At 37.3% G+C, this 22,545-nt stretch overlaps 1 protein-coding gene across 8 annotated transcripts in view; it reads right to left on the bottom strand.

The window, feature by feature from the left end:
* adnpb (activity-dependent neuroprotector homeobox b) overlaps positions 1–22,545 on the bottom strand; it is a 128,941-nt gene that overhangs the window by 46,164 nt on the left and 60,232 nt on the right. For 7 of the 8 annotated variants that reach the window (XM_039735974.1, XM_039735978.1, XM_039735975.1 and 4 more), the window contains one exon: positions 14,611–14,648. The gene's annotated coding sequence lies outside the window, so the exon portion shown is untranslated. Of the gene's footprint in view, positions 1–14,610; positions 14,649–14,893; positions 15,029–22,545 lie in introns of those variants that run through there. The other variant, XM_039735979.1, reaches the window with a different exon arrangement.

The raw sequence follows: 22,545 nt of genomic DNA, 5'->3' as shown, positions 1-22,545 counted from the left end.
TTTTTATATACATGGTTCCCCATTTATGGGGGCTCAAAAGTATTCGGACAACTGACTGACAAGCAATTTCATAGCCATATAGAAGGTCTGCAGTTGATTCCAAGTATGGAGTTTGCATTAGGAAGCTGTCTCTGTAAGCTCTCAATATGAGGACCAAAGACCTGTCCATGCCAGTAAAAACAGGCCATTATTAGGTAGAGGAAACAAAACAAATCCATCAGAGAGAGAGTAGAAAATACTAAGAGTGGTCAAATCAACCATCTGGTACATTCTTAAAGAGATGAAATGCACTGGTGAGCTCAGCAACACCAGAAGGCATGGACAACCATTGAAAACAACAGTGCTGAATGATCACAGAATTCTTCCCTAGGTGAAGCATAACCCCTTTCACAACATTTAGTCAAACCAAGAACTTCGATATTGTTAGGTCTACAATCAAAAGACGACTTCATGAAAATAAATATAGAGGGTTTACCACAAGATGCAAGCTAAGGTGCAAGTCTTATGCATAGGGTATTCAGATTAGACTATCAAAAAATAATTAAATGTCCAGTTTTGGAACCGTTTTCTTTAGACAGATTAAACTTAAATCAATATGTACATGAATTAGGGATAGAGAAGAGCATGGAGAAGAGAAAGAAGAGCCCATGATCTGTAGTGTGTGACATCTCTTGTGAAACATGGTAGAGGCAGTGTTACGGCACGGGCTTGCGTGACTGCCAATGGAAGTGGGTCAGTACTGTAAACTGACAATGTAACTGCTGAAAGAAGTATCAGGATTATTTCTGAAGTGTATACTGCTATATTATGTGCTTAGATTTATATAGCACCTTTTGAACACTCAAACCACTTCACCAACAGTCAAAGGAATGCAACAGAAATAAAAGCAAAGATGACATTAGTAACATAGGACACAAACTAATAACTAACATTAATAAATACTTGAAAGTAATTTAAGAATCACCCAGAACGATAAGGATAATGAACAACGAATAGGATAAAAGTTGGTTTTATTACCAGTTTAACAGCCAGACCTCCGTGCTGCTGAAAAGTAAACAGTAACACAGAGATCGCCTGTTAAACTTTTTAAAACTGTGTCATTCTAAATATATCACAATGATTGCAGTCCATTTATTTGCTACTGATGAAGCATTAAAAAGTCTGCAACAATGTACTAGCCAAATTAAAACATCAGTACTAACAACCTGATTAAAACTAACCACATATATGTAACATCAGCTGATAACACTGACTGCATGCTATGCACCTGCATTTTCCCCCAGACTAAATACCAACTGGATATGAAGCATAGGGAGGCTAATGGAATTTGACAAAGCATCCATGACTCAAATTTTCAAACTATTTAGCTCTGTTTGCCAAAGTAATGTGTGGCATGTTTTAATTTAAGCACCTTTTCATTCAAGTGTTAAGGATGCCTGCCATTTGCCATCAGCAGGGCTTCTGTGACTGATGGGTCAATTGCGGTCACTAAAATACAATGAAATCTCTGTCAAGTGATAAGGTTTGGTATTTGTTATCACTTCTAGAAGGGGAAACCTGACTGATGGATGGAATGACCAATGAAATTCAGAGACGTAGAAGCGAAGGATACTTGTACAAGTACACAAATCATAGCTTGCTGCTAATCAAATTTATGACAAGCCACTGTAATATTTAATAAATATACAAACAACTGCAAGGTATGTTATGCATAAAGACTAGTGTGGATAGATAGATAGATGATAGATAGATGATACTTTATTAATCCCAAGGGGAAATTCACATAATCCAGCAGCAGTATACTGATACAAAGAAACAATATTAAATTAAATAGTAATAAAAATGAAAAAAATTAAAATAAAATTAATGTTGACATTTACTCCCCCGGGTGGAATTGAAGAGTCGCATAGTGTGGGAGAGGAACTCTCCTCAGTCTGTCAGTGGAGCAGGACAGTGACAAAAGTCTGTCACTGAAGCTACTCCTCTGTTTGGAGAGGACACTGTTCAGTGGATGCAGTGGATTATTCATGATTGACAGGAGTTTGCTTAGTGCCCGTCGCTCTGCCACAGATGTTAAACTGTCCAACTTTACTCCTACAATAGAGCCTGCCTTCTTAACAAGTTTGTCCAGGCGTGAGGCGTCTTTCATCTTTATGCTGCCACCCCAGCACACCACCGCGTAGAAGAGGGCACTCGCCACAACCGTCTGGTAGAACATCTGCAGCATCTTACTGCAGATGTTGAAGGATGCCAACCTTCTCAGAAAGTAGAGTCTGCTCTGACCTTTCTTACATAGAGCATCAATATTGGCAGTCCAGTCCAATTTGTCATCCAGCTGCACTCCCAGATATTTAAAGGTCTGCACCCTCTGCACACAGTCACTTCTGATGATCACAGGGTCCATGAGGGGCCTGGGCCTCCTAAAATCCACCACCAGCTCCTTGGTCTTGCTGGTGTTAAGGTGTAAGTGGTTTGAGTCGCACCATTTAACAAAGTCTTTGATTAACTTTCTGTACTCCTCCTCCTGCCCACACCTGATGCAGCCCACAATAGCAGTGTCATCAGCGAACTTTTGCACGTGGCAGGACTCGCAGTCATATTGGAAGTCTGATGTATATAGATTGAACAGGACCGAGAAAGTACAGTCCCCTGCGGCGCCCCTGTATTGCTGCACACAATGTCAGACCTGCAGTTCCCAAGACGCACATATTGAGGTCTGTCTGTAAGATAGTCCACAATCCATGCCACCAGGTGTGAGTCTACTCCCATCTCAGTCAGCTTGTCTCTAAGGAGCAGAGGTTGGATGGTGTTGAAGGCCTAGAGAAGTCCAAAACATAATTCTTACAGCACCACTGCCTCTGTCCAGGTGGGAGAGGGATCGTGTAGCATATAGATGATGGCATCCTCCGCTCCCACCTTCTCCTGGTATGCGAACTGCAGAGGGTCGAGGGCGTGACGGACCTGTGGCCTCAGGTGGTGAAGCAGCAGCCGCTCCATGGTCTTCATCAGATGTGACGTCAGAGCAACAGGCCGGAAGTCATTCAGCTCACTAGGACGTGATACCTTTGGGACAGGAGTGATACAAGATGTTTTCCAAAGCCTTGGGACTCTCCCCTGTTCCAGGCTCAGGTTGAAGATGCTGTAGAGGACTCCCCAGTTCCAACGCACAGGCCTTCAGCAGTCGTGGCGATACACCATCTGGACCCGCTGCTTTGCTGGCACAAAGTCTTTTCAGCTCTCTGCTCACATGGGCTGCTGTAATTGTGGGTGGGGATGTCTCACCTATGCTGGTATCAGCAGAAGGATGGTTGGAGGATGCAGTACTCGAGGTGAGAGTGGGTTACTGTGATCAAACCTATTAAAGAAGTTGTTCATTTGGTTTGCTCTCTCCACACCTGTCTCGATGGCAGCACCCCGCTTGAGCTGCAGCCAGTGATAATCTTCATCCCATCCCACACTTCCTTCATGCTGTTGTTCTGCAACTTCTGCTCCAGCTTTCTCCTGTACTGCTCTTTCGCGCCCTGAGCTGGACTCGAGTTCCTTCTGCACGCACTTGAGCTCATGCTGATCACCACCTTTAAAAGCCCTTTTCTTCTGGTTCAAAAGGCCCTTGATGTCACTTGTAACCCATGGCTTGTTGTTAGCATAGCAGCATACTGTTCTTACTGGAACTACAATGTCCATACAGAAGTTGATGTAATCAGTTGTGCATTCAACAGCCTCTTCAATGTTCTCACTATGTGACCCAAGCAATATATCCCAGTCTGTAGTTCCAAAGCAGTCTCTCAGAGCCTGCTCTGCCTCAGGGGACCACTTCCTGAATGAGTGTGTAGTTGTAGGTAGCGCCCTCACTCTTGGTTTGTATTGAGGCTGAAGCAGAACCAGGTTATGATCTGCTTTCCCAAGCGCAGGCAGCGGGGTGGCTGTATGCGCCTTTAACGCTTGCATACAGTAGGTCGATAGTCCTGTTTCCCGAGTGTTACAATCCACATCTGGGAGAAGGCAGGTAATGTTTTGTCCAGCGTTACATGGTTAAAGTCTCCAGCGATTAGCACAAGTGCCTCAGGGTGCTGCGTTTGTAACTTAGCAACTGCGGAATGGATGATGTCACTCGCCATCTCGCGCTCGCTTGAGGGGATGTAAACAATAACAGCAATCACGTGTCCAAACTCTCTGGGCAAGTAATAGGGGCGCAGACTTACGGCCAACAGTTCGATGTCCCTGCAGCAAGTGGAGATTTTAACGTTTACATGTCCTGAGTTGCACCACTTTGTATTGACATAGAGAGCGAGTCCTCCTCCTTTCTTCTTTCCGCAGGTACTTGCGTCTCTGTCCGCTCTAACTGTGCTAAACCCGGTAGCTCCACGTTAGCATCTAGGATGGTAGACGTTAGCCACGTTTCACTAAAACACAGCAAGCTGCATTCTCTGTAGGTTCTGACATTTTTCACCAGCACAGCCAGTTGTGATCTTATTTGGTAGTGAGTTTACATTTCCCAGGATCACAGAAGGCACCGACGGTTTATAACGCCATTTTTTCTCAAGTTAGCTCGATTTAATCTTATCTTTTATCTTTGCGCTCGGCTGCCCAGATATCGTCTTCTTACCTTGTCAGGTAAACAAAGAACCACACCGGCATAAGCATTTCTTCTCAGTGCTTTAAGCGGACTACTTGAATAGGCGATTCTTGGAGTGTAAAATCCATGTCAAATAGTAAAATAGTAAAAGTGTCCAGGGAGCAATTCCACATAAAAGAAAGTGGTAGAAGTGATCAGTGAAATAGAGAAAATAGAGATAAAAGGTAAAAAGATAAAGTCATATACGGAGCTGCTGGAAAGGCTGCCACTCGGATGCGGCGCCGGAAATAATTGTAGAATTATTATTATATATATTTATAGAAACTAGTTTTATTTTTGTTCGTTATTTTAGTTGTTGCTTACAGAATTACAACTTTTTTTTATTTAAATATTTCATTTTAGTTATTAAACGGGAGTCGCAAAGTCTCAATTATTATGTGTAACTTTTTGTGTGATCTAAGATTTCTTCAACATTTCATGCACCCAGGGTTGGGCCATATCGTCTCCAGGGTTATTTATTAAAATTTGGTGTTGCAAATATGATAAAATGGTAAAACAAACTAATTCATGACACAAAGTATTTCAAGCCTATCGACTCCTAGTGTGGCACTTTTGCACTATGCAGCCTATGTTGCAACGGTTTTACCATTGGTGGAAACATTTTTGGAATTGCTGAAGAGGAATGTTATCCAATGCCTGCAGCGATTTTTCTTTGACTTCCTCCATAGGCGATCATAAAGAACAGAGAGTCTGCATTAATTTTGTTTTCTCTTAGTGAAAACAGCTGCTGAAACTATAGTGATGCTTAAAACTGCTTTTAAAGAGGAAGCTTTAATTAAAACGCAGGGCTACGAGTGGCTTTTGCGTTTCAAACAATAAGAAATGTTGCTTGATCTTGCTCCTTGCGACTTTTTCCTCATACCGACATATGAAAAAATATAACTCAAAGAAAAATTGCTGCATGCATTAGAAAACGTTCCTCTTCAGCAATTCCAAAAACTTTTTCACCAGTGGAAAAACCGTTGGGACAAGTGCATTCATTCATATGGACAGTACTTTGAAGGAGATTAAAGTTTCAGTAAGTAAAAATTTAAAAAAGATTTTTCAATTCTAGTCATTTTTGGATACCCCTTCGTATATACATAGATATTTAAAAAAAACAAAAATTTCAGACTTGTTTTTGCTAATTCTACAATAGCTTACTTCCAAGAATATATTCGGGGAAGCTGCAATACAAATAGAACTTTGACAAGCAAAAATAATGTGGATATCTGAAAAGGCATAACACTCCAAAGGCATCAGAAACAATTCATTTTCAGAAATGTGTAAACCATGTGAATTTTGTATGGTATCAGTAGCTGGTTAAACCAGACTATAAAATTATTATTAACTTGTATTTTGCAGCTAATAGATTATACACTCACCCAAAATGTTGTCATTTTAATGAGTAAACTGTTGTAAAAATAACTTGCAAGATTCTTGACCTGTGATATTATTAAAACTACACTTTGTACCATATGGTAAGGGCAGGTTAAACAGCCAAAATTAGTATTATAAAATACCCAAAATGATTATTATGTGTTATTTACAACAGAATTAGGATTTCAAAGATAATCAGTGCTTATATTTATTTATTTGTTTGAAGTAAAATACAACACATATGAATAAAATTTTAAAAACTGATACCTTTTTGCTATCACAGCATAAATAGAAAAACAGAAATTCTATTCAACAGCACTTTATTGAAGTACCTCTCTTATTCAAGTGAACAATACTGTGCCACTTTCTGGAACACAATTCAGAATATATACATACTAATAGTAACAGTATTAGACTTACAGTCTCTGTCCCCATTTTTCATGGCTTAGTTGTGCTATGTCAGGCTTGTACAATGGAAACTGCACAAACACTTCTGGGTGATCTGTTTTAAGTCAGTGGTGAGACAGTCCAAACAATATCCTAAGGCTTGAAACAAATCTGTTTGTACACAGAAATGAATCCAAATGCAGAGATTAATGTAAAGGCTATCTTTATCAAACTTGAAATTTTTCTGGCAAATGCTCCTAAAAGGCCATGATAGATGCTGTTTAGTGTAAATGTTTTCAGTTGCTTTACAGGGCACTGTGAATTTACATGTCCACAGTGAAGATGCTTTCAGCTCAATCTACTGTATTTCAGAGTCCTCGATCCCCCATCTACTCAAACAGGAGTAAAACCAGATTTTTCTTCAGAAAGTTGTCCTTGTCCTCCTCCAGTGGCAATCTAAACTGCCAGTGGGTTAATGACAAACAAGCAATAACACAGTTGATAATTCTAAAGACTGTCAATAACAACAGTCTAATCAGAGTTTGATATGTTGGCACACAGACTTTCCTGGTGAATAATGCAATAAAACTTCATGACTGGGTGACCAATCTGATTTTCAGTTTAAACTCACAAACCTCCTGTGCTTCCCCAGGGCCACCATCACTTGTAATGGTGAATATTTTCATGTCTAAACTACTTCTTTCAAAATGGTCAGAAAAATCTCTTACTATATACATCTGCTACTTTGGTAGTACCATATATAAGCCAAAGGCAGCAAAGTTCCTCTCTTGTACTGATTCTGTCGAAGTATCTTGTAATAAAAGCTAGACATTAGTCTTTCAAACACCATCAGTAATTAGTTTTCCTTATTTCACAGTAAATTCTGTAAGTTAATAGCCGTCTTCTGTAGCCTTTGTTTTAGCATTGCTTAGTCGCACAAAATGGACGGGTGTTTGGTCGAATGCTCAATGGTACACATGCTCATTACAATCAGATAATGAATGCGAAGCCTCTGTTCCTTTAACAGCAGGACTGTGAAGGATATATTAAAAATGATTACATTTTGTCAATCCAAGTTAAAGAATTACATATCACCTTATTTTTCATAGTATTGGTAGTGCAGAGTAAAAGTCAGAACCGCATTCTTGTGTGACACAAGTAATTAACAGCACAATAATATATACTGTAAGAGTAACAAGTAAAAACTATATCTGAACATGGCTCACAGTTGGTAATGTTACAGAATAGCATAACATGTTGAAAAGAAAAACAGATCATGTCTGGAAATCCTAGGATTCAAGGCCAGAGAATTTCAGTGTGTAACTGGGATGGAGTTTATTTATTTAAAAAAAAAGTCACAAGACGTATAAAAGACGTATATATAGAGCAATTCTAGGTCTCCATCAAGGCATTCATCCACAAAGTTTTCACACCACAAAACTCCTTTCTGCAGAAACTCACCCGTGTCACATTTGAGTCAGTACAAAATCTTAAGTTCTCAAACAATATGAAAGTGGCAAAGCAGTGAATGTCACCATACACAACTTTGGTAAGTCCCACTCTACAATAATGACAATTAAAACAAGGTTTACTTAAATATCAATGTGATATTATTGTATCTTGATATATTTATATCTATCTATCTGACCTATCCCATATAATTGAGATACGCCCATATTGTGCTGCTGGAATGTAATCCGTATACAAGCCAATTTATTGTATGTATCAATTTCTGTACTCATAGTATTCTCATTATGGTTGGCCAATGTAACTGCCAAATAAAAAAAATGCAAGTTTCTTTAAAAAAAAAACAAAAAAAAAACCACATGCTGTGTGGAAAGCTGGAGTACTGAATGAATTGCAACATCACACATGCCTGAAGCATAGTGTTATCGGTCAGTATGCATGAAAGAAAGTTATGTGCATGGATCATACAACTCTGTGATGTCATGCTGGCCTCGCTAAGCATCAAGGGGACTTCAAAAACAATGGTCGCCCAAGACAGCTGCACTGTGAATTTCTTGGAAAACATTCAGGAAAAAAGGTAAACAGTTAATACAGCATATTTGCTTAGGAAAATTTTTTGGCAAATTTTACCGATTTGACACTTGCCCTGAATTATTTTGGTATTCATTTATTCAACAGTGTAATGTTTCAGTTTTTATTTTTAGCATTAATTTTAAGTAGTATTTTTCATTAACTGCAAAAAAAATGTCAGAATAAATTTGGAATGCGCACAATGTAAGATAAATGACATAACCTATAATGATATCATCCTTTCCTGTACGGACCTCACGGTTCAGAAACAGTTTCATCCCAAGAACTATAAACGCACTCAATCAATTGCTCCTTGTAGAACTGTTTGTACTTTCAAGTACAATTTCCCCACTGTAAACTTACACTACAGTTATAATAATGCACAACCTGCGCCACTTTATAAAGCGCGTATTTGCATATGATGACGATGGCGATATCATTTTTAAGATGAAATGCAGCAAAATATGTTGATTATATTATACAGATAAGACTTTAACTTTATTTAAATAATCTGTATTGTTAATAATTAAACAAGTGAGGACACGGTGCCGCAGCGCTAGCAAGTTCACGTGTTGTTCCTGCCTCGCGCTGTATATTTACTGAGGCTGGTGCGACACTGGAAGTATAGAAGGATAGAATAATTAAACATGTACCATTAAGATATTTCAATGTTTCTTAAAAGTTTTGAAGAATCATTGTTGTAAGCTTACAGATGGCTTAACGTCTATTACAGAGCCGATTGTGTGGCGATTGGGTATTTTGGGAAAGAAAAGTGCGATTGGGTATTTTGGGAAAGAAAAGTAAGGACAGGAATTGGAGGTTAGTACGTTTGAAAGAGACAGTACTGCTCCAATATATTATTGCATCGAAGGTCTTGTATGGCGCAGCAGCATCTTCTGTGAGACATGAACAATCACTGCGCCATCGTGTTCCCATGTTTAATAACATGATTTCATTCCAATCATCGTGAAAATGATACCACGTATGCATCTCAGTATTTTAATTATTCAGAGAGCTGTAATATCACGAATGTAATGGATTCTGTGTCCAGTCAGAGAAAGAGAAAGAACGGAAGCACGTAGTGATTCACACACTTAGAGCATATAGAAGATCAAATACAAAACAAAGCATTTAACATGCTACTTTAGGTACGATGGGATTTGAGAAACTGGTTAATTAAATGAGTTTAAGATGAAGTTTATGAAGTTCTACTCTAATGACAAAATAAACTACATGATTCAAGTGGAAATTTCGAGATTAAAGTTGACATTTCATGCTTTTTCCCCCACTGTGTGGTGTTTTTTTTTTCTCTGTACCATAAGCAGCTTTCATACGACACTGAGACGGTGGGCTACAACTCGCCTTTTGACGGCGACTTTGGTATATGACTTTTTTTATTTTGGCACTGTGCGACTTTGTGAACGTGAGCTTTCAAGTTTCTCCAACACACTATGTCACTCGATCAACTTCCTTTTGTTGATTATACCCCTTTTTAAACCAACAAATAGTACGTTTTTCCTTTGCCTGCACTTGGTATTTGCTGAAATTCATATATTTTCCCCCCGTGCTTTTCCCATTGTCTTTTCACAGAATGCTGAGCTTAAGGGCTATTTATATTAATTTGCATATTCAAAGAGGCGTAATTCTGGGAGGAATTGGGGCGGGACAGTAGGCGCGTGCACGAGCGCTACTTTTCACGCTGACCGGGATTTATGTAGTGGAAGAACGTGGAAGTTGGAGTACACACAGATTCCTGCATCTGGATTTTTCTGTGCGTAAGCACATTTTGGCTTTTGTGCTTACGTAATGTTATTGTGTAAATTCTACACACGGCGTTATGCATGAGGCCCCAGGACTGTGAAGTTGATAGTGTTCTGACAAAATATGGATCGCTAGTTAGCTAATCCAGTAGAACTAAGGAGGCAGCAGTGCGAAATGGGACAAAATATATGACCACACAATGGAAATCTACACTGTCAATGATTACACGACTGTTAAAAAATAAGAATGCTGTGCTAGTAACCATCACCCAGCAAAGAACAAGTTGAAAAACTTTCAAGACCCTTGCATGTAAGAATTGCAAATTTTTGTAACCTGTCATATTAATGCTGTCAGTTTCCAAAGAAATCTAGTAAGAATTTTTATCAATTTACATTTCAGGAACTTGGTTCTATTTTATAAAATGAATGCCACTGCATTTCAGTTGCATAATGATAATTTTTTTTTTACTTTTATTAGTACAGTACATACTAGTGCTCAAAAGTTTGGAATCACAGAAATTTGTTTTGAAAAGAGTTTGATTCATTTTTATCTATCACTGAAATGATTTAAAAATGCAACCAAGACATTACTAAGGATGCCGGCTGTTACCTCTTGAGATGACGGATTTATAATTTTTTATGCACATATAACTGCAAAGACCCATTTTTCAACCTTCACTACTTTAGTGCTCTATATACAGTATGTACGTTACCCCTACTCTATCTTCAGTTTCTTTTTCTGGTTTCTTTGTGGTGGTGGCCTGCGCCACCTCCACCTACTCAAAGCATCGTGATGCTCCAACAATGATGGATGGATTAAAAGGCAGAAGTCTACATGACCATCATCATCAAGTCCTTCCGTGAGAACCCTAAATCCAAAGAGAACCGTTTCATTTATGTTAGGTAGAATGCCCAGAGGGGACTGGGCAGTCTAATGGTCTGAAATCCCGACAGATTTTATTTTTTCCTCTAGCCGTCTGGAGTTTTTTTTTGTTTTTTCTGTCCACCCTGGCCATTGGACCTTACTCTTATTCTATGTTAATTAATGTTGAATTATTTTATTTTCTTATTGTGTCTTTTATTTTTCTATTCTTTATTATATAAAGCACTTTGAGCTACCGTTTGTATGAAAATGTGCTATATAAATAAATGTTAAGTTGAACAAACAAAAGGATGTTTTAGGAGCACCTGAGGCCTTCAGTTAAGTATGACAGAGGAAATATTATGATGTTAGGCTGCTTTGATGATGGCAAGATGAGAGACTTAAGAGTGCAAAAAATAATGAACCAGAAAGGTTACTCTTGTGAATAGAACGTTACTGAATGTAATTTCTGATCAATTTAATACCACCTTGGTATTAATTCTTTTTAAAACTAAGACATTTATTGGAAGTCAGACATTTCTTGGCAGTCACAGACTTTTAAATCTTAGTGTATATGTGCATATTGTATGAGTTATATGCTTTCAATACAGATATGTGACAGATTTGCTTGGGGGAGAAAAGTATGTTCTTCAATTTAAAAGCACAGTTTTATGGAAATGCACCTTTCCTGTTTATATTGTATGTTGAGTGTTCTGGAACTATTAATATTTTAGCGAAAAATATACATTTTGCACATTTTGAGCATATGAATACCATGTTGATAATGCGACACAAAATGTGATTTTTATTTTCTTTTTTCATAGACATTTATCACATTTTTGCCACTGTCTAATGTTGGTCACTTTTGGGTCAATTTCTTTTACGATCTTTGTTGGATACTTTTCCCATAAAATCATAAGAGTAGAAAATTTTTCTTGCCCAAAACTACAAAGGGTAAAGTAACAGACTGGAAAAAAAAAATACCATTTTCGGGTGGAGTATTCTTTTAAGCTTAAGGAAACCTATTGCCTTAGGGACTGACAGGTGTTCCAAGAAATGGAATTCTGCAAATCATACTATAGCCATTTGTGCAGGCATGCTTCTCAGGTGCAAAGTAATGATCTTGAAGATATTCTAATTCATAAAACATAGTATGAAAATAATCAATGCATGATTTTTTTTCCTACTGCAAATTTGGGTAGGTAAAGATTGTTGCTGTGAATACTGATCCTAATATATTACATGAACAAAAAGCGTTAAGGTAAAGATATCAAAACCTTGCACAACTTTAGCTACAATAGTATTCAAAGAAAAAAATATATTTTTAAAAAATAACCTCTTGTATACTTAACAGAAATAATTACTTTCATCAAAGACTACAATCATGGTCTAATGCAATTTTATATTATATTATAAAATTATAAAATTTGTAACATTCCCAACTACATAAAAAAGCAATCATCACTAGTAAGCAAGAAAGTGAGAACATTCATAATTAAATCAATTAAAAATATAACTTGGGGGAAAAAAAAATCCTAGTACAAAATAAAATGGTATTTACGAGTATGTTATGTTTTAACTTGCCATGCTTCCTGGATTCACCTGGAAAATTTTTTAAAACAATGAGCCTTAGTTATAGTGCCGTTGTTTAATCAGAAGTGCAAGTAATACTATTTAACTACTATAACCTAGCACTTTTCTGTACAAAATATTTGTACTTTTTAACCAGGAGCTAATATTAGTACACTTGAGCTGCCTCCCCTTGAATATGCCACATACTGTATAATTGTAAAACATCTGTTCTGTTGATCATTTCCTCCTTTTCCTTGCGACTTGGCTTTTGTTGATGGTCACTGTAAAACAATTTTACAGGAAACTATACTCTCTTGAACTGAAATAGGTAATCTGTAGGAATAATGTGAATTTTGAGTACATAGAATATTCTGACATTTCTTTTCGTGTTTCTCTGCAGTTTTATGTTTAGCCTTCTATTTTTTTTTTGCCATGCCAAAAGCCAGATAAAGCTTTAACACTGAATTGTAACACTCATTCCTGTAACTTATTACAAACAGAAGTTAGACATACAGTGTCCACATTTACACAGCCCAGTCAGTGAATTGAACGTTTTAAACATTCTACAGAAATGAACTGAAGAAAAGAAATAATATCGAACTATGTAGAGCATGGACAGTGGAAAGTATCTACAACTAGGGGTCGAAAGCATGGTGTTCTTTGGTTAAAAAACACCAATAGTGGTATTCGGTAATGGTATTAAATGAGATTAAATTGAACCATTCAAAGCCATAAACTGTTAAAACTTGACTCTCCACTAGGACCAAGGCTAAAATTAACACTACCCCATTATACAACATTTATTTATATAGCACATTTTCATACAAAACATGTAGCTCAAAGTGCTTACAGTGGTTTTGAATAAATGTTTAACAAGAAAAAAAATTGCTAATTACTTTTATTTGCTCAAAAAATAGTGGTAGCTTTGAAAAAACACAAGGCTAAAAAAGTAGTATAATCAATATGTAATATTATTACCATTTGTGGTGCACATAGTAAAATTAAGTGCACATTTGGCAAAATGCACACCCCACCACGGTCTGGCCGTTTCATAGATTAGACAATCAACCCTCCCCCCAACCAACCCACCCCCTTGGGCTGATATGATTTCTCAGAAAACAGTCCAGATAAAAACAAACAGAAGAAGAAAATTGTCTCTTGTAAATTTAACTTGTCTGAAACAAAATCCAGGATGAGACAAAAGAAAAAAAACTCTATAAAGATATAAATAAGATCTAATCCAGTGACACAAAGAAAATGTTATCCCAGTGTAGTTAAAAAGTGTTTATCCTTCTTTCTCCGTCTCCCCAGCTCACCCTACAGGTCGCTCTCTCCAGCTCTTAACTTAAGAACTATCATTCTGTGTCCAGTGGGATGCTTGTAGCTGGTCCTCCATCTTCCAATGTAATTTTCTCGGAGTCTACATGATCCCTAGGAGTTCTAGCAACTAGCCCCGCTCTTCTAGGCTGTTCAGCAGGGGACAATCCTGCTCTGGAGCTCTGTAACTTTTGCTCCCTTGCCTCCTCACCACTACACTGGCTCACATTTCCAACTGTGCCTTTTCCGGGCCTTTGGTTTCTTTTTCTCCCCCTCTGTAAAACACTCAGGTTCCTTTAATGCTTCATTGGGTACAAGTACCCAATTATGCACCCTACATGAATAATGACGAAATAGTCTGAACTATACGCATTTGGAAGTGAATGCAGGTTCTGCCAATTCCCTTATCAACACCACAGTGCACAGTTTTTACTACAAATGTGTGCACTGCCAGAGACCGGAAACTGGTAAATTGTATATATAGTACAACCAAAAAAAAAATTTACGTATGGAGCAAAAAACCACCTATTAAATTTAGTTTCATTTTCACTTTTAGATTTGTAAAGAATAAAGAGAACTATGTACATGGCAGTAATTAATTTAAAGGACAAAGTACTAAAGCTTTAAATAAATTATTGTTTTAGCACCTCAAAGTCAAAGATGATGAGTAAGGCTCTTACCTCACTTGGTCCTATTTCAGTTTGATATCAGCAATAACCTGTAAAGAAAGATAAAAGAAACTTTAGTGACTTTATAATATCAATCATTTTAAAACACATTTACAACACATATTTTGTCAAAAATACAGTTTACTACAGTAAAAAAAAAAAAACACACTAGAGTTTTCAGGAAGCAGAAGGCAGACCACAATCCTACTGCTGATAGGGTGAGCAGCCATAAACATCTTGGGAGTGACAACAGCACATTTCAGTTATTATTATAAAAGATCACCAACATGTTCACCTCTTCAGATGTCTGAAAAAAGCATGGATTTTTCCATCTTTTATCTTTTTCTTCTACAGGTACACAATTAAATCCATCCTCACTGGCTGCAAAACATGCTGATGCAGCACCTGCTTGAATCCATCCCAAAGGATAGGGAAGGAGAGCATGGAATATTGCTGACAAACAGCTGCCTCCAGCATAGTCACTATAAATGAACAGACACGCGTAAAAACAAATTACTTCTTCTTATATATGCATTATACTGAACTGTCTTAATGTAAATTAAACTTTTGTTTTTTACTACACCAAAGCAGCGCTCCCACAAAAGTATTAAGAATGACAGTAAAAAGTCCACTCAGAAATTAAATTATCTGGGTATTTTGCATGCAGAATGAATCTGTGGTCTATCCATGCATTGGAACCATTTACTATATAAGCACTGTATTAGTAAGAACTGTAAAGTAATAAACAGGTGGCTACAAACCTTATACCTCAGAGTAAACGCTTTGTAAGGGGAAAGCAATTAGGCATTTATTTCCAAAAACACATGGCCTCTGCACAGTATCATTTTAAATTTCTACATGAGTGTCTGTATTCTTATATGCGCTTTTTGAGTGCTGCATTTGAGAACAACACTAAAAATTTTTTTGTGAGTTCTTTGTATTTATAGTAGGGAGACAAACATACAGTGAGGCAGATCATTAGTGGTACGAGACGGAAATTGTGTAGGGGCAGAGCTCAGACCAGGCTCAGACCAGGAGCTCAGACCAGGAGCGCTCAGACCAGGCCAGACCAGCAGCTCAGACCAGGAGCCGCTCAGACCAGGAGCCGCTCAGACCAGGAGCCGCTCAGACCAGGAGCCGCTCAGACCAGGAGCCGCTCAGACCAGGAGCCGCTCAGACCAGGAGCCGCTCAGACTGATACAGCACAAGCCATATCACCTGAAAGCAAAAGTTGTCCCAAAAAACACCACACAGATTGTCTATGTGACATTAGCAATGTAGCTCAATATAACTGTAATTTGTTATTATTCGTTTTGTAAGAAATGTTAAAAATTAGTAAAAAAAATTTATAGTGATCAGGGAAGAGGTATTCAAAATTTTACACAGCTATGGTTATTTCTGGCTTGACTTATATGTATCAGGTCACTAAAGACCCAGGGTATATAATAGCGTTTCCTCAAAGTTCCATGTATAACAGTGTTGAGAAATCTCCAAAAAAACTCAGAAATTGGTCTGGCTAGCAGACATGCAATTGAGAAAGACCTGTTAAGCTGAATACAGATAGCAGATGCAGATGACTGACATAGACAATGAGTGTGATCTGCTGCAATGGTGGAAAACCAATAAAACCAATTTACGCTGAGCGTGTCACTTTACAAAGAAATGCTTATATATTCCTGAAAGTAGCACCCCATCTTAAAGGGCATTTAGCACAGGTGGAAACATTGTTACTTGGCATAGAGTATCACTCAAGCCTGAGAGTGCACATAAGCTTGTCCTTCTGTCCCAAAACCTGTGACAGTTCTCTGAATACTGAATTAATAAAAGCACAGGATCGCCATGTCTACACTACAAGTAGACCTAAAAGATCTGTCTATTTAAGTGAGCAGTTTTATGAGGATTTTTTGTGCAGTTTTAAACATTTGAAATATTTTAAGTAGGGTCTAGTAAAATTTGATTATAATTTAATTTTGTGAATGCTTTTATTAAAATGTCTTCAAATATTAAGACCACTTTAAAAGAATAGTTCATAATGTAAATAAAAGCAAAATCTTTTACTGAAAATATTTTTTGTCTGGTTAAAGTTTGAAATACTGTGTAAAGTTTGCAATACACCTTTTTGCCACAGAGTACTGCTGCTTTGTAGGCACAGTATTATTGTCTTTATTAACATATTTTAAAATTGATAAATATCATAATATTGTGACAATAATGGTTAAATATCCTGATACTTATTTATAATTATTGCAGGTCTGTCACAAACATTACAAATTGTGTTAATGCCTGTCTTATTGTGTGTGCTGCTTGAAACTTCACATTCTACATACACTGCAATGTATACATGCATTCATATCTTACGATTACATGAAAACAGACATTTTTTAGGGGATTAATGACTTAAAAAAATGAACCACAGCACACATATGCAATCTGGGAGATAAATACATTTCTGCTTAATTTCATTAATGTATACATCTGTATGCATATAATATTTACTATTTAATGGGCATTACTATTGTTACAAAACTAATCTAGTCACCAGGAGGGTAAACCAGTGCAACTTGATGCTGGTCCAAAGCTGGGATAAATAGAGATGGTTGGCATCAGGAAGGGCATCAGACTGTAAAACCTAGCCAAAACCTTAATGATGGAATCAACCCAATGAGCTTTGTAAAATGTTAGGGATAACCCATAAGCAACGTGCACAAGCTTTGCCCGATCACTGTGCAAAATGGGCAAGGGCTACAGGGCCAAAGGGAAGGACCAGTTAAAGAAGTCAGCCCAGAAGAAGCAACAGAAGAAAACAGGGGAATGGAAATAAAAGGGTAAGACAAGACTGAGGGCACTGAATGTTTGCATAATCACTGGAAAAGGAAAAGACTTGGCAGATTTTTTTTAGAAAGGAGGAAAAGGGGAGTGTTGTGTGTTCAGAAAACTAGATATGCACACCGGAGCAAAGGAGAAATGGAGTACGTATAATAGTATCCAGAGAACTAAAAGATAGTAAGAGAAAAAGAGTTAAATATTATTTAATGTACAAATGCTGAGAGATAAAATTAATGAGAAGTGCATTACTAAAAAACACTTCTTTGATTCATCTGCAGTTTCTAAGTTTACTAACATTTTAAACAACCAGTCTGTTTGTAGAGCTTACTACAGTAGTAATAATAATGTAAAACTAGCAAATCGTGCAAGAATAAAATCATTAATGAAATGATGATGAGGGAGAGAACATTATGTGTAAGGAAGGAGATTATTTTAATAAGAAGTGACTTGTGAAAGGACTCAATATTAGAATAGCCACATGATTAGTATGGGATGTTAGTATAGTCACAACAGTATATTTACAATACAAAGTGTAACATGAACAGGTTAACAGAACATATTGGATAAGAAAGGAAGTGCAGGGCACATGTAAGTCAGTATGTGTGAAATGTGGCCGTCAGGTAATGTAGTATACCCACATCTATAATTGTCAGAAAATGCAATTTGCTACATAATATTGTCAGCAAAAAAATTCCCATGTGTAACCTGCAAGTAAGTACCTGAATGTTTAAACCGGGTCTCGATGTAACTCAGGAAAATGTAGTGTACAACAGGCCATAGGTAAAAACCGGGTGTGACAAACTCGGACATTAAACATTTGTTGTGACTTGGTGATAGCCATACAATATGCTAAACAAACAGGAAATTGCCTATGCCGTTATATAAAGAGAATATCTTGTTTTGAGTTGTCAGTGTTATGGAATCCCTGTAGTTTTTCCGTCGTAATGTTTCTTGTTTGGCACTGCTCTTCAGAAAGGTGGTGTGTGTAATTCATTTTTTGTTCACTGTCTAGGTGTAAGACTTGCTGCCGCTGAACTTTGGATAATGTTGCTCTGTGGTTTTTCATACGTTGTCTTTGTTGTTCTAAGGCACCTTACCTATGAAGGTTGGTCTGGCGTGTTGTAGATGTTTCTGCTTCTGTGTGTTGGTGTATGTAAGCCAGCGAGACCATTTCTGTTGGTCATAGATAGGCTGTATGCGACCTTTTATTTTATTGGGGGCTTACATTGAAGTGAAGGAAAAAGGAAGTGTAAAATGGTAGTGTCATAATACAGTTTTGGTTAGTAACAAAGCATGCGCCGAATAAAGAGTCAAATACCACAGTCAATAATTGGTCACACTGAAGAATTGAAGACTTGAAGATCAGCTGAGAACCAAAACTCTGTCAGGAACACAGATTCCTTGCTATTGTTGTGGAGGGATATAGCAGCTGTGGCAACCATTGTTTATATTGAGCACAGACAGACATAAGCAAAATAATATAAGTATAGTATGGTGGAAAAATGTAATGCTAAAGTGACAGCTGCCGCTGAAATTGACAGTTAAAAAAAAAAAATCCTCCAGCACTGTTACTCCATGGAAGACCATAAGAGTGTCTGATTTAAAGAAAACATGATGGATATCTGTGCATAAATGAGGAAAAACTAAATTGATTGTCCAACTATGAAATACTGAAGGCTACAATAAAAGAATACAACAACATATTCCATCTTGAGAGGAGGTGCTACTTCTCTAAAATTATAAACAATGCTAGTAATCCTAAAGTTTTATTCTCTACTATTGATTTTTTGCTAAACCCAAATCACTCAATGGAATACCTCCAAGAAAAAACTTCCAGTGAAACTTGAGGCATTTTCTATATTTTTTTTTTTATCTCAAAATGAATGACATTAGAAATAATATTGATACATCCCTCCAATACTGACCCTATTAAATCCCAATATTCCATTTTAAGCAAAATAATTTTTTTCACCAGGATAGATTTACCCAATGTATACAGAATAATTTCTCAATTGAAACCTTCCACCTGCGTCCTCAACTCAATACCAACAAGTTTTATCAAAGAAGTATCCTACGTGCTAACTGATAGTGTGCTTGACATAGTAAATTTATAATTAGATATTGGGGTCATCCCAATAAGGTTGCTGTTAAATCCTCTCTCAAGAAAAATTCTCTCGACTCCTGTTTTTGACCATTTTAGACCTATTTCTAACCTGTCTTTCTAAAGTAAAATCCTAAAAAAGGCAGTCATTACACAGCTAAATGATCAATTGAATAAACATTCTACTCTTGACAAGTTACAGTACAAATCACAGTACAGAAACTGCACTTGTTAAAGTAGAAAATGACTTGTGGGTTAATGCAGACAAAGGTCATTTATCTGATCTCATTCTCTCTTGGATCTGTGGGCCGCATTTCATACCAGTGATCACAATATTCTCATAAAACGCCTTAGTCAGTGGGTGGGCCTCTCTGGCAATGTCTTAAAATTGGTTTGAGTCTTACGTAACAGGTGGAAAATTCTTTGTTATTTGTGGTAATTATACTTTAAAAACACATTATACTGTATATGGTGTTCCACAATGATCTATCCTGGGTCCACTGCTCTTTTTGATCTACATGCTTCCATTAGGTCAGATTATCTCGAGGTGTAACGAGCTACCACAACTATACTGCCTAAGGTGTTTATTGGAGAGTGCCACATAAAGATGTCCAGAGAGAGAGAAAGAAGTAAGAGGGAGTAAGGACTTAAGTTAAAGGCAGAGCTGGGGTAACAAAGATCCTATTCTAACTGGGATCTTGTCTAAATCCTTAACTCTCTGATCTGGTTACTGAGGTGTTGAGTCATAGTATAAATAACCATTTAATTTCCCATGATGCATACTTTTTGCTGATGAAACTGTGCTGTATAGCACCAGAAAGGAGGATGTGAGTACTTTGAAGAATGGAGAAGAGCTTTGGAAAATAGAGTTGAACATAAAAGGGAAGAAGAAAGAATATATGATGGTTAATGATGAAAAGTTATTCAAAAATTAATCTGCAGGGGAAGGTATTGAAAAGAGTGAATAAATTTAAATATCTAGATCAGTGGTAGCCGGAGATGGAAAACTAGATGCAGTTGAATATGGCCCTTGACTGTCACTTTACCGGCCCTTAAAAAAATAACTGCAATGTGTGTGGCCCAGCCCGCTGAACATTAAATTACCAAACATAGGCCTACGTAAACCAAAGTAATTGCAATGTGGGCACCTGGAGTCATCACAGAAACATTAAAAAAACACCCATATAAATATCCTGTAATCGTTTCCCCCCAACTTAAGTGAATTCCGAACTAGCTATGTTAACCAAGGTCAAAGAAAATCGATTCTGAGTGCAGGATATTCAATTAATGGAGGACCAATGTCTATTTTTTTTTTTTTGTTCACTGCAAGGACAAAGCCTTCTTTCTCATTGCTTCTCTATAGGTGTCTTTAAAAAAATAAAACTTGTGTCAGCTCTGTGTACCTCGACAAAGAAAAATACGATTGTCTGACACGGCAATTCTGACATGAGGTCAGAAAAAAATCTCAAAATTAAAAGATGGGTTGACAATTCTGCAGAATGCATTTTTAAAACCAAAACAGAAATACTTTTTCAGTTTAGGACTATAGCCAAGCTAATATCTACCAGTGCATCTACCAGTATCTACTGTTAATAAGGAGACATGTCCACAGAAGGCAGACTAACTCAGTTTTGGAGAGTCTTTCCACACAATTACACATAGGGTGGAAGAAATGGGTGACAATTTGCATACGCACTTGCTAATGAAATCTAAAGACATGTTATTTTTTGTTGGCACTTGAAAGTTGTGATGGTTGCAATACAGCACAGCTTTTCATTCTGGGAACTAACGAGCAATTTGAAATCAAAGAAGAGCTTGCTACATTGTACAGCATATACGGGAGAGGACATCTATGAAAACGTCCGGCAAATTGTTGACAATATGGGGCTCATATGGTCTACAACTGGTTACAACTGACATTGCCCAGAGGATGGTAAGTTCTGTGAGTGGAGTGGTTGCACACATCAACAGAGAGAAGGATGAATGCAATACACTGTTTGATCCAACAGCAAGCGCTGTGCTCCAAATCAGTTAAGTCAGTTAAGTCCACGAAAGTTGTGGTGTCTTGTATTAACTTAATTCAAGCAAAAATTCTGAACCATAGATAAATTCAGGATTTTTTTTGCCAAGAGATGTATACTGTATACGGTGATGTTCTGTACCACAAGGAGGCGTGTTGGGTAAGTCCGGGGCTAGTTTGGAAATGTTTTTACGACTTGCTGCCAGAAATCAACACATTTCTGCAACTGAAAAACAAAGCAGTTCCAGAGCTTAGTGATCAAGTATGGAATTGGCACCTTGCTTTTTTAACAGATATATTATGATATGAGCTATTGAATGTTCTCAACATGTAGCTTCAAGGGAAGTGGAACCTAATTAGTGACATGCATTCACATGTTAAGTAAAACTGAGCCTCCTTTTTAAAGCACATAAGAAAAGAAAACGTCAGCTAACTTCCCAATAATTAGACAAGATCAGCTGAAAAACAACCAGTTGCATTCCCAGTTGACAAATGTACAGAAGCCTTGGAAATGTTGCAAAATGATATCCATAAATGATTGACAGCTTCATGTACATGCATGAGAGATTTGATTGTTCCAGAACCATTTTGCCACAGGCATTGAGATTGTTGATCCTGTTTACCAGCACAAACTGAACCCTAATTCATTTCTATGCTTCCTTCCATTCTGAGAACTACCCTGATCTTCACAAACATGCACTGAAAAGGACAACCATTTTTAGAAGCACCTACATTTGTGAGCAGACCTTTCCCGGATTAAAATACATCAAATCTCCTACCAGATCAACACTCAGTGATACACACCTCCATCACCTATTATAATTGGTAGTGACAAACATGGAACCTGATAGATTTCCCTGTCAGACAAAAACAGATACATAGTTCACATTAATTTAGTTAAGCCCTACGATTAAGCATTGTTGAAGGCAAAAGCTGTATCAAATTTCATCATAATTCAAATAACTTAACTATTTCAGCCACACTTCAGCCCTCTCATACT

Source organism: Polypterus senegalus, chromosome 14, assembly GCF_016835505.1.
Source record: "Polypterus senegalus isolate Bchr_013 chromosome 14, ASM1683550v1, whole genome shotgun sequence".
Classification (NCBI taxonomy): Eukaryota; Metazoa; Chordata; class Cladistia; order Polypteriformes; family Polypteridae; genus Polypterus; species Polypterus senegalus.
This window is presented reverse-complemented; position numbering and strand designations above follow the sequence as displayed.